The sequence below is a fragment of the Gallus gallus genome, chromosome 3, assembly GCF_016699485.2.
Source record: "Gallus gallus isolate bGalGal1 chromosome 3, bGalGal1.mat.broiler.GRCg7b, whole genome shotgun sequence".
NCBI lineage: Eukaryota > Metazoa > Chordata > Aves > Galliformes > Phasianidae > Gallus > Gallus gallus.
In genome coordinates, this window is record NC_052534.1 from 12172099 (window position 1) to 12185102 (window position 13004).

At 45.9% G+C, this 13004-nt stretch overlaps 2 protein-coding genes across 12 annotated transcripts in view; one reads left to right on the forward strand and one right to left on the reverse strand.

Moving 5' to 3' along the window:
• Positions 1-8754, reverse strand: part of COQ8A (coenzyme Q8A) — a 31833-nt gene extending 23079 nt beyond the window's left edge. For 2 of the 3 annotated variants that reach the window (XM_015283507.4, NM_001199413.2), the window contains exon 1: positions 8692-8754. The gene's annotated coding sequence lies outside the window, so the exon portion shown is untranslated. Of the gene's footprint in view, positions 1-8398 lie in introns of all 3 variants that reach the window. The other variant, XM_040696957.2, reaches the window with a different exon arrangement.
• A 164-nt stretch (positions 8755-8918) lies between these two features.
• The window catches only part of ITPKC (inositol-trisphosphate 3-kinase C), a 97212-nt gene continuing 93126 nt past the window's right edge, over positions 8919-13004 (forward strand). For 6 of the 9 annotated variants that reach the window (XM_046939511.1, XM_046939506.1, XM_046939510.1 and 3 more), the window contains exons 1-2: positions 8919-8962; positions 9728-9810. The gene's annotated coding sequence lies outside the window, so the exon portion shown is untranslated. Of the gene's footprint in view, positions 9356-9727; positions 9811-13004 lie in introns of all 9 variants that reach the window. The other 3 variants (XM_046939509.1, XM_046939507.1, XM_046939508.1) reach the window with 2 other exon arrangements.

Here is a 13004-nt window from a genome sequence, read left to right on the forward strand (position 1 = left end):
CTAAGCTCGGGCTCAGGGCACTGCCTTTCCTTCATGTCTGTGGTTCACATAAAAGAAAATCAGGAGTGGCCAGGATATGCCTTAACTATACAGAAGAAAGATTTTCACCTGCTTATTTCATTCACCTCTGAGCACTACAAGTGCTCAGGTTTACATAAACATACAGGTTTATGTTATTTCCTAGGTAGGTACACAGACACCAATTCATTTTCAGAAGATAACCTTTCAACAGCTACATACACACAACAAATAGAAAAAACAAATATACACACTGAAGTGGTATGAGTGACATTAAGTCAACAGTCCACACGGCATTACATGCAAACAACAGGCAACCTTTCTGGGAAAAGCAGAGCCTGCCTCAGAAACATGTCCTATAGCTGAATTTTGTAAGCACATCAGGCAAATGTAGAGTAAGCTGTGGTAACTGGAGTGTTTCACTGGCAGTGGTTAATCAATGATCAAAATCAGCAATAACTGCTGTAGCCAGGAAGTATTACATGTTACTGACTTTAAAGTGCGGATGTTAGAAGGACATTCAAGTGCTAGCAGCATATCTAGGCTACAGTTAGCTCTAAAAATAAAAATGAAGTCAACCTAGGTCATTATTCTGTGGTCAACCTTACAAAGCCTGTCCTTAAGCTACAGACCTATAACAAGTGTTATTTCTCAATGCCTGCAGCATTTAACCAATGGTTTAATGCTGCACGATGCACTTTCTAAAGTCAAAAGCTGCCTGTCAGTTAAAGAAATGCATCCTGCGGAAAGGATGGTCTGTTTCTTCACATCTTCAGCGTTCCTCACACTGTCCTCCAGACCCTTCCCCAACAACACAGCCCTCTTTTGGACTCTCTCTGACAGAGTTGTCCTTCTTACACTGCAGCACCCAGACTGCACCTACTGTGGGAGCTGAGGCACAGCACAGAGGGAACAGCCCCTCCCCGCACCCTGTGGCAGTGCTGGGCCCCTTGCCCCCCAGGGCACACTGCTGGCTCATGTTCAACCTGCCATCAACCGGAGCCCCAGGTCCCTTCCCACAGGGCTGCTCTCCAGCCTCCAGTTGCTTAGCCTGTACATATGTCAGGTCAACTCACAAAGTAATGCCTCCTATTTATTTCCATGGAAACTGCAATAGATGCGAAGAGCACAACGACCCCATTTGATAGAGCAAATTCTCAGCTACAGAACCTTGCTTTTCAACACAATCACCACCATGAGCTCTGCATTTTCACCAGCAGTGAACGAGAGCCTGCATGCCATACCTGTGAAAATCTGCACGGCCTCTGAAGTTGTGGGTCAACATAATAGAATAGGAGGCATAACTTTCAGAGGAACCCTTATACGTCCAGGACTGCCCCATCCCAGTTGCAGAATCCAGCACTCTCCAAGGACATTCACTAACAGAGGCTAAGGAGGAGGAGCACATTTTAAAGTGAGACCATATTCCCTTTTCTTAAACAGGTTTGCACCTCTAAGCCATCTTCTTCCAGTTCCTCATCTTTTGAGCACCAAGCACTAGCCTTTCATAAAGCAAAGTCAGGAAAAGGCAGAGGAGGAAAAAAGTTATACTGCAACGATTGCTCCTTCAGCACTTGGCATCAGGAGAAGGAACATTCACCTCTCGCCAAGAGCTACACAGATAACAAGTACAACAAAAACTGAACTGACACTGGAGGCATTTTCCACAAGTGGAAGAAGTCCCAGCATATCTAGTTTTGTAGATCCCTCATTTAGCAGGGCACATTGGTTAATTATCCTGAAAATGACAGAGAAAGCAGACACTAATGAAGTTACTGCCAGAATGAGAAAGATGAGAGAAAACACGTGCTAGATAATCAAGGGAAAAAAAGACTTCACACAAAAAATAGCCAGAAATTATTAGACTTGTTTTTTTGTTCAATAGAAAAGCAATAAGCACAAGTAAAAATCAAAACTGGAAGCATGTACTTCCGAGGCAGAAGACTGATATGTAACCCCAACAGAATGTACAGATTGATACCCAGTGTAGGCTGAAGGTAAGGGATATTTTTCCTTACACTAAGCTCTATTCATGTTACTTCTAAATCAAGAAAAAACAGCATAAGCAAGCTTTACCAAAGTGATTTAAAGGAGTCATTTCAAACTGAATTGGCTCCAGCACAGAAAGTCTGTATTACACTTGACTTGTCTCCTGAGGACTTATTATCTGGAGCTGGCAGAGGAGGGCACTTTCTGTATGCATACACACAAGTCATCACATCTGCACAAGTTGTCAGAGCACCTGCAAAGCTGTATCAAAGGGAGTTGAGAAATGCCAATCAAGAGCTATTCTCCCAGTGTAGGCCGTGTCACAGTCCCCCAGTTTCTATGGAAAGCACTCACATCTAAAAGCAGCAGTGACTGAGGAGACCAGAACAAAGCCATCCACAGGCACCAGACAAGATCCACAGAGGGCCAAAGAGAAGGCAGAGGGGCTGATATGGGTTAGATACCACACTGGTAGGTAAACAGCTTCCTGACATCACATGAGACTTTGAACCCTATTGTAACGCCACACAACTAAACCAAGTAATAAAGCAAATTGCCTGGGATGCTCCTGTGTACGACACCCACCCACCTAGCAAGCCACTTTCCTTCAATGAAAAACACCATTTCCGTCCTTTATCAGCATGCCAACTACCGGACTGCAAGATCACCAAGTATAACATGACACTAAGTATAGTAGCAGACAGCCTCACAACAGAGCTAACCAACAAAGGCTGGTTTCAAAACATGTCTCTATCTGTCTCCCTTCTCTTCCCCAGGCTAGCAAGTGCTCTACAAACACACAGGCTAGTCTGACTCCTAGACTTTCCCCCCCATAATCCTGAACAGCCAAAAATCTTATTCATGTCTATACATACAAACACATAAGACAAAAACCCAAGAGGATTTCTGATTGTACAGAAACATACCAAAAATATTTTTTTGAAAGTCTGCTTCCAAAAATACAGCTCTCTCAGTGTAAGGGAATTACTTCTCAACAGTATGTTATCCAAACAAGAAGGAAACTCATCCGCTGTCAGTTCAAACAAGCTCCACACACACATATACACACACACACACACACACCCCACATACAGCAGTCTTGCAGTAGCCCACGTTTCCCTCAGGTCTCCACAAAATTTTAACCGCCTTCTTTATCTCCAACTTCTCTTCTAAACAAATTATAGTAAGGCAGGTAACAATTACATGCTCATGAGGAAAACAATTTGAACAGTCTCTACGCGTTCTGCCACTTCATTATTTCCATTATTGCAATCACCGCTATCTTAGTTGTATCTACACAAGGGCTATAATCCTGGCATCAGTGATAAAACCACACCAGACTGATCGAGGTACCAGTATGAAACAAATAACCAAAAAACACGATTAAAATCCCACAGCCACAAGGTACAGATCCCACAGAACAAGTACAGCTCACCAGCTAATCAGCACATTCGTTACATGGCCATAAATCTAGCAGTAGACTGTAACTTCAAAATAAGCATCCATTAAGCTTTTCTGTAACCTGTCCTTTTCTCAGATTCTTCCATTTCTTTTCACGTTTTGCTCTAACAGCCCTTTCATGTGATCCTTTCATTCATGGACTTTTTCTGTTCCATCACATACCTCCCAACCAATCCCCTTTATACCAGATTTCCAGGTCTCTGCTTAGACAGATTTTCAGTAGCTAGATTCCTCGGGTTGCAGCTGACCCAGTTTTCAACCATACTGGGCACAAAGAAAACAGCATTTTAAGAGGAGGTTGCCATCATCCTCATCACCCCTCTCTTCCTGCTCTCCACATCTCATATACTCTTCAGCTTCAGGAGAAATTTGTTTCAAGATCCAACCTATAACAGAACCAAGGGCTCCTATGTTTGCCTCCTGCCCCATGGCTTTGACTCAAGCGTCCTTGAGCTGAGTTCTTCCAAGTCTCTGAAAGAGCTTTTAAAACTACTCTTGTACAAGAGAATTTGCCAGTGCAATTCAGACAGACGCCTATGAAAAGCAGCAGGCAGAACTTGCTTACTTTCTAATCACTGCAACAGCGATTTGTGCACTGATAGAACTGCTGCTTGGCAGACAAGCATATCTTTCCATCAACATTCAGAAAGCGTCACAGTCATTTATAGCAAGACAGCTACTTCAAAATCCAGCATAAACAATTTTCCCCATAAATGGCTTGATACACAACATGAGCGAAATAATAATAATAAAAAAATACTTGGACACTTCAGCAGTAAGCACAGCCGGCCTTATTTTAGGCACAGACACATCAGTGCAAAGTGAATGCTCAGGACTGACTGCTCTATTTACTTCTTTCTGGATTCTGTCTGGGGCCACGCAAGTTTTAACTTTCTTAAAGCACACAGAATCCAATATGGAAACTGGAAACCAATATGAAAGCTACGTTTCACAAACAAGTGAGATTCCTTTAGACTCAGATACATCATTACTTAAGATCATACTCTTGAGAAAATAGAAGTTCTTCCTCTCTCACCGAAAGACACATCACTCTGCACCAGTAGGTCTCAGAAAGCTACACAAAGGAGATTAATTTGAAAGTTCTCTATTTTAGAAGATAGCAGGTAATTTACCCAAAGTCACACAGCACCTCACTGCTGGACTCGGGAAGAGGATCCCTGTCTGAGGGCAACAATCCTTACAGTATACCCCCCCAATAATGCAGAAAAAAACCTCAGATTCATGACCAGTTTGCCAAGTATCTTGCTGGTATATTGTTAACAGACATATTTAAAGGATTAAATGATGCACCAGCAAAGGTTTTCAGTCAAAAACTTTTTAATTATAGTCTGCTGGAAAACTAGATACACCCTGTAACTTCATTGTAAATCTATCTTCCTATGTGCAAGATGACCTTTTTCTTACAATCCTTTTTGTAGAGACAGAACCGTGCACGTTATGTCTCAAGTCACTACTTTAAGAAGTCAGGAAGAGGCACTCCATACATGCACCTTCAGGTGGCACAGATGCATTCTCTGCTCACACAGTGAACATAACCCCTCTGTTATCATTGTGAACAGCAGGTCAAACACCACAGCCTCCCACTATTGATCCTGAAGGTGTACTTATCTATCCAGATCCCATGCCTTTCAACCTTGCCCTGGAGACTAGGGTTATGATCAAATTTAGAAACTTACACGACAGGCTATTCATAGACCCCTTAGCTCATGTAGTTAGGGCACTGGTAATACTTCTTCTACTGGCTGTGTCAGAACCTCTCTGTAAGAAGAATATAGGATGCAACAAGAGGTCTGTAGGCAAAAGAGAATGCTTCAAGAAAACACGAATTTATCTCATTTTCACCAAAAAGGAAGGGCTTATTGGGAAAGTGAAGATCAAAAGCAGATATGGCTGCAGTGACTATGAAACGATAGAGTTCAAGATCATTAGAACAGCAAGGAGGATGCACAGCAAGCTCACTACCCTACACTTCAGAACAGACTTTGGCCTTTTCCACAGATCTGCTTGGTAGAGTTCCATAGGATAGAGCCCTGGAAGGAACAGGGGCCCAAGACAGCTGGTTGATATTAAAGGATCACCACTTCCCAGCTCAAGAGCAATTCATCCCAACAAAAAGGACAACGGGTAAAATTGCCAGGAGACCTGGCAACAGAAAGGAAGCCTACAGTGGAAGCAAGGACGGGTAATCTGGGAGAAATACAGAGATGGTCAGAGAACTCAGGGATGGAGTTACGAAAGTTACAGCCCAAATAGAATTGAAACTGGGCAGGGATGCCAAGAGCAACAAGAAGAGCTTCGACAAGTACATCAATTACAGGAGAAAGACGAGGAAAAACATGGGTTCTCTCCTGAGGGGAACAGGAGGCCTGGTCACACATGACAGTGGAAAAGCTGAGGAACTGAACGCATTCTATGCCTCAGCAAGTCTGGCCTTCAGAAATCCCAGATCCCATAGGCCATACTGAAAGGCTGGAGCAAGGAAGCTGGACCCTTGGTGGAAGATGATCATGTGAGGGAATACTTGAGCAAACTGGACATTCAGAAGTCCAAGGGCCCTGATGGGATCCACTCACAAGTCTATGGTCAATCACGTCAACAGGGAGAAGTGCCTAAAGACTGGAGGAAAGCAAGTGTCAGTCCCATCTTCAAGAAGGATGACCCGGGGAACGACAGGCTGGTCAGCCTCACCTTGATCCCAAAGAAGGTGATGAAACCATTTCCAAGTGCATGAAGTGAAATCATCAGACATAGTCAGCAGGAGTTTACCAAGGGGAAGACATGCTTGACCAATCTGGTAAGCTTTTACAACAAAATGCCCAACCTGATGGACGAGGGGAGAGCAGTGGATATTCTTTTCCTGGACCTCAGGAACCTCATGGAGTTCAACAAGGAGAAGTGCAAAGCACTGCACCTGGGCAAGAACAATGCCTGGGGCCATCCAGCTGGAAAGCAGCTCTGCATTAAAGAGCCTGGGGGTCCTGGACACCAAGTTGAATATGAGTCAGCAACATGCACTTGCTGCTGAGAAGGCTGATGGTATCACTGGCTGTATTAGGCAAAGTCTTGCCAGCAGGGCAGAAGAGGCAATCCATCCCCTCTATTCAGCATTTGTGAATCTGTACATGGAGTGCTGGGTCCAGTTCTGGGCACTCCAGTACAAGAGAAACATGGAAATATTGCACAGGAAGAGTCCAACAGAGGGCCTCTAACGTAGATCAAAGGACTGGAGCACCTCTCCCAAGAGGATACAGAGAGTAGTAACTGTTCAGCCTAAAGGACGCTGAACAGATATCTTATCAGTATGTATAAACACCTAATATATGTGTGCAAAGAGGATGGAGCCAGGCTCTTTTCAGCAGTGCTCAGTGCCAGGACAGGAGGCAGTGGGTGCAAACTGAAAAACAAAGGGTTCCATCAAAAAGCACTTCAGGAGTTCTCGGAAAGAAAGAATCATTTTACTTGCAGCTTACTATCAGTCCTTCCTAGTCCTGATCACTAAGCACTTGGATTGTATCAGACTGAAATGAGGATTTAATACTCCCAAATGGCATAATTCAGACAGCAGAAAAGCTGTGACATTTCAGAATGCTACATTAAGCCCTTTTACAGTACATCTGATGAGCACATCAAAAAAGCATGGTATATGGCTGGTTAAAAAGGAGACCTGAATGACAAAGAAGCTACATGAAGATCTAATCCACACACATAGAAAGAAAAAAAAACATAGGAGAAACTGTAGAGGCAGAGCAAACACAGTAACAGAACTTCATAAGCAGAAGCTACTACCTGCACAACGTAAAACAGCCCTGGGACCACATCTAGTTCAACCTCTTATGCCGAGAAGCACATCAAACACTTCAGGTACACAAGAACTGGGAATTTAAGATCTTTGCTTTGGCTCCACACATCTCTGCTGACTGACAAAACACAAATGCCTGACACAAACAAGGCGGGAAAAAACAGTCCCCCGCTTGCCTGTAAAAGGACTGTTGGGAGACGGGATGCCAAAACGAGTTCTGTTCTTGCTGCACAGATTCAATACGAGCTATTATTAACCTGCTCTAAATATCACAAATGAAACAAGCAGAGTTGCATTACACAGCACAGAATTCTCCTTGACCGCAACAAAACAAGGTGATGAGCACTCAGACGGTAAACACGTCAGGGAATTCTCCACATCTGACCTTTTCTTCTACTTATCACCCCGCTTTATTTTGGACAGGGAGACGCTTTCAAAGCGCGGCCGGTGGCCCGTTTTTTTTTCTCCTCTTGATTAAGACTGGCCAACATGCCACTGTTTATGTTAAGCATATCTTACTCAAGGTTACTAAGGTCATTGCTAACACTAAGGAAGAAGTGTTTACAAAAGGAAGAAATAAGCCCTCTGGTGTAAGAGCAAGCAGATCGACGAGCACACGAGCCACGGCTCAGCTTTTCCTTCTATCTGTGCAAAAGTGTGAGACAAAGTACTTTGACACGGAGCAAACACGCGGGAGCCCCAATGCTCCGCTGAGGTGACGGATCTGCTTTCAGCCTCCAACTCCAGGCAATTCCCGAGCCCCTTCTGAAGCCTTTCATCGATCTACTGCTGGTTTTGATCATAGTCTTTCTGCACCCGGCGCTAACAATCTTTTCCCTATGCTCTGAGCACACAGCCCAGCTCGGCAGAGCAACCCAAGGACGAGCAACTCTAGAGATAAAGCTCAGCAGTTGATAGGCGCGTTCTTTACAGAAAATGAAGAAGTCGGGTTATTAAAAGAAGGATCTTTTACACCCTTTTCCTTTCGTCTATGCTTAAGCATTAAGAATACGTTTATTCCTATGAAGACTTCCCAGCTAGTTTATTTCCCCACCAAGCGGAGCGCACGGTTCAGGCTTCCGCGCCCCCGAGGCACCGCGGCGCTCCCACCTCCGTCCCCGCTGGACGCAGCTGAAACGCGGCGGGCCCTCAGCAGCAGCCCTCCCACACAGCGGGCATTTCTGCACACGCTGGGACGGCCGGTAGGGGAGGCCGGGCGCCCCGCACGGCGCTGAAGCGAATTCCGGCCGGGAAGGCCGCCCCGGAGGCCCGTTCCTGCAGCACCTGCAGCCCCCCGCGCCGTCGCCGTTCCCCGCCGGCCCCCTCGCGAGTCCTCCCGCCGTCCCACCGCAGGGAGCGCCGGGTGCCGCCTCCGCGAGGCCGCCCGCTCGCCCCGCGCTCACCTGCCGCCGGCCAAGACGGCCACCTCCGCGCGCCCAGCGCCGCGCCGTGTGCTCCGCGCGACTGTTTACCGTCGCATCCGCCCCCGGCCTCCGTCCGACCCCGGGTCCCGCCCCCTCCGCGCTCCCATTGGCTCCTCGGCGCCGCTCGCCCCGCCCCCGGCGGAAGGGGCCGCGAGGAGCGTGCTGAGCCCGTGCGCGGCGCGCCCCCACCAATGGCAGGCGGGGGAGGGCGGGGCGCGCGACGGCTGCAGGGGGACGTGAGGCCCGTGAGGTCCGTGCGGCGGTGGCGGGCGCGCGGCACGAGGAGCGTGTGGCGTGGCACGGCACGGCACGGCGGGCGGGGCCGGCCGGCTGGAATGGGCCTGGCTGCGGGAGTGAATAGCAGCGGGAGTGAATGGCAGCGGGGATGGCGGTTTCCCATCAGTGGTGTGTCGGGAGGGCGGCAGGCAGCGCCGCTCTGCGGGGCTCCGTGCTGAAGAGACGTTTGTGTGGGGGCAGGCGCTGGCCTACGGCGCTGTTCCCCGCGGGCTGCCTTCCCGCGCTTTGCCGGGGCCGGCGGTAACCGCTGTGGTGGTTATTGCAGTCAGCAGCTTTCCTGCCCGACCCATTACCGGTGGTTCGCGTGCTGCCAGGCTGCGGTACCGCAGGGGTGTATTTGCACGAGGTACGGGGCTTAAATAGTTCCTTTCTTCTTAAACAGGACTCGTAGCTGTCCTCCAGTTGTAGCGTAGTTTACAGGAGTGACCAACAAACAGCCCTGAGCTTTAATTTCAGCCGTGTTAATTGCTTGTTTTGGCCCAGGCTGTAAGCTAACCAGCACTGAAGGATATTTCATAGCCAGCTGTGTAGAGGCTCAGTCCCGCGGCTGCCGAATGCTCCCGGCCCATCCGCTGGTTCCAAACCTCCCTGCACTGTTAGCGGGCAGTTGTATCCCTTACTTACAGCCGCTGAGACCAACGCTGATTTGGCCGGTATTTATGAACACATAAAACGTTGCTTAAACATTACATGCACTCCTTCATGTGTTTTGTTTTAGATAAAAAAAGGAGTAGCATCCTTCCCAAGCCCTGAGCCGTGAGAAGCTCCCTGCCCAGAACTGAACGGACAGCTGCAGTGCAGGTACGTTCAGTAAAACTTATCACCCAGCTGCTATCCAGATTGGAAGGTCAGTACTAGAAAGGCTAAATTTGAACTTAAAAGGTTAAGGTACATTATTGGCTTCGTTGCTCTACACCCTGGCCTTGCACAGACACGGTACGTCTGAAATACAAAGGCCAAATATGACGCTTTCATGTCTGAGAACTGAATGGAGATGAGACATGCCATGTGAGGCAAAAACGTGGGTTTAATAAGAGAATTTTGTCTCAAAACACAGTCAGTACTGACATCTCCAGAAATACATATGAATTAACTTGTTATTTTTCTCTAAAGGAAAGGTAATCTTTACCCTCATCTGAAAATAGATCTATTTGAGATATCTTTCTTTAAAGTATGCTCTTTCATCTCCAACTCTACTGAATTTGGATGCCAGCTCTAAGTTTCTGTGTAACACCACTTAATTTGCGTCAGCTCAGCATTAATTGTGAAATAAACTTACTCACTGTGCTGAGCACAGAGAATTCCATGGGTTTCTGCATGAACACGCTGTCATAGTTTGAGATGTAGGCAGAACAAGCAAAGGATCAAGCTCTCCCCATCTTTCCAAGACAGGCCTGGCTGGTTCACTTCATTCCCATGTGGTAAACCATTCTTGCAGCTGCTATTTAATTTGCATCACACCTTCTATTGCCAGGCTTTCTGCATCCTTAAAAGACCCCTTGTATTTGAATGCAAGACAGGCTTCTTCTATACTTAGAAGAAGTGAGAAGGGTCTGTTCTCCATGGAATTTGGAATGGAAAGAGTTGGGATTAGAAAACTGGACTGAAGCTGGCAGAAGTTGATACTTTATACTTTTTTGTTGTCGTTACTATTTAGTTCTGCAGGGGGAATAGGAACAGGACACCCAGGATTCAAAGTCTGTAATCCAGAGGCTAATTTACTGGATTTGGTTGACTAACAGTGTTCACAACCCTAAATAAAAAGGCAAATGTTTTATGTAGTGCACAGGGAGAATTGTGCCATGGCAGAAGTCTTGCAAGGTTGCCAGGCACTCTGAAGAGTAATGGCAAAAGATAAACTATAATCAATATTTAGTGCTACCAATAATTAAATTTATAGCTCTGAATTTTGGAGAAAGGAGAAGCAAACTATTTCAGAAATAAACCAAGGAGTCAAGTATCAGTGATTCATTTAATAGCCTAGTGGTTAACAACCCCCATGGGCTTTAAAAGATCCAAATTCAGCTTCCTTCTCTGCTTGTGAAAACTTTAAGCATTCCACCCTCACACTGAGACTCTAGTTGTTATGCATGTTCCTGCCTTCTACCCTCTAGTCTTATAAATATTATTCTTACTACTTGTTATGCTGTACCTGATGGAAAAGCTCAGCAATAGGAAATGAGAATAGAGTACTCATCCATCCTTTCCAAATCCCAGACAAATGTGCTGTCTTCCCTCGTGCAAACTGTTTTCAGAGGCAGGACATGTGGATGTGAATTCAGTAGGGGTCAGTCCAGGCCACCCCTTCTGACTGTGTATCACGTTAAAAACTGTGGTACCCACTGATGCCTTAGTGCTTCCAGTATGATGTGACAGCAGAACGAGGCTGTTACATGAGTTTGTACTTTAGCGTCTAAATCCTGTGTAATTTGTGTTAGATTCTTGTATCCTTTTGCAGATCTGTGCAATGCAGATCTGAATTGACAGAGCAAGCCCAAGCAGTTCTGTGAAAAATCAAGTTCCTGATGTTTTAGGAGTCTCTTGTTGGCCTATAAGAGGAAGATGCAATAAGAACTCACCTACAGTGTATCTTTGTTACAATGGCTTTCATTTGCTTCTCACATCTTATTCAGTATTGTTACATTCAGTCAACTTTCAATGTGTTTGCTGCCTTATCCAGAAATGTGAGCACTTCTAGAGAATGCTTCATGTAGAGCTAGAAGTTATGGATTTGTGCAGATGCTTTAGCATTGCCATCATGGCTTTACCTTGTATTGCCTGTTGACAGTTTCATAACAAAGGGCTTAATTATGTAATTTCCTGAGGTGGATAAACAGCTCTACTGCAGGTCTCAGTAAAAGCAGCAAGAGCAACATGGGGAAGAGATAATCTAGGACTCTTTAAACGTGACTTCCAGCAGGTTCACTGTCAGGCCTTGGGTGAGGTTGCTTTTCTCCTCCTCCTTGCTGTTTTCTGAGGGAAGTCTGTTTGCTCACCAGCTAGCAGCTCACTGCTTACTGAATGCCAGGGAACACCCAAAAAAAAGCTTGCCAGTTCTGATGTTGACTGCTTTGAAGAACTCAGAAAAAAGCTGGCTTCTGTCAGAGCGTTGCACAAAGTGGGCCAAGTTCCCAGGCGTGCAGGAGAGGAATTGGTCGGGCTGTCTCAACTTCAGAAAAATGAAGTTAGACAATCAGAGCATGGAAGGATCCTTGGGCCCTGCAGTCAGAAGGGTTCCACTGCAATGGGAAATTAGTAGTCAGACAACGAACCTGCAGGAAAAAAAGTTAATGTATTCTCAATTAAGCAACTATTGGTCTTGTCATCAGGTTGATGAGCATCAGGACTATTCGGAGAACGCGCAGAAATCCTCTTACATAGACATAGGACAGGCCCAAGCTGTTTCTCTGACCACAATAAAATATGCGTCACCATCCTTCTCCCACATTCACAGAGCTAACCACAAGGCAAAAACTACTTTGGAAATGCTTCTGTCAGTTCTTCCTCTCCAAGTAACCACCGAAGCTCAGATAAGCTACATCTTGGAAAACTTCACCTTGTGTTCACTCATCTTTACAGGGAAGTTTCTATAGGGCAGGAAGAATGTCGTATCTGCCTACATAGATTTATGGCGTTCCATCAACATAATGCTGCAATGATGATGAACTGGAACAGCTCAAGGAGAACTTACTGGACAGGTGGCTTGGTTTCAGTAGTTAACTTCTAAGTATTTCAAAACTTTGGCAGGTTTCAGTGACGCTGTTTGTACCATATGTTATTTACGCGGCTTTATGGCCAAGAATGAGAGCAACAGCCTTGTAAAGAAATGAGATCCCTCTGACTTCAGTCAGGGGCAGATGCACATCCACTATCATCATAGGATTCAAATGATGAGCTATTTTTATAGCACTTCAGAATGCTTTGACTCCTGAATTGTGTATTTCCACCCCTAAATGCTCACACTTTTTTTTGTATTTGACCTTCTTTTCTCTCTC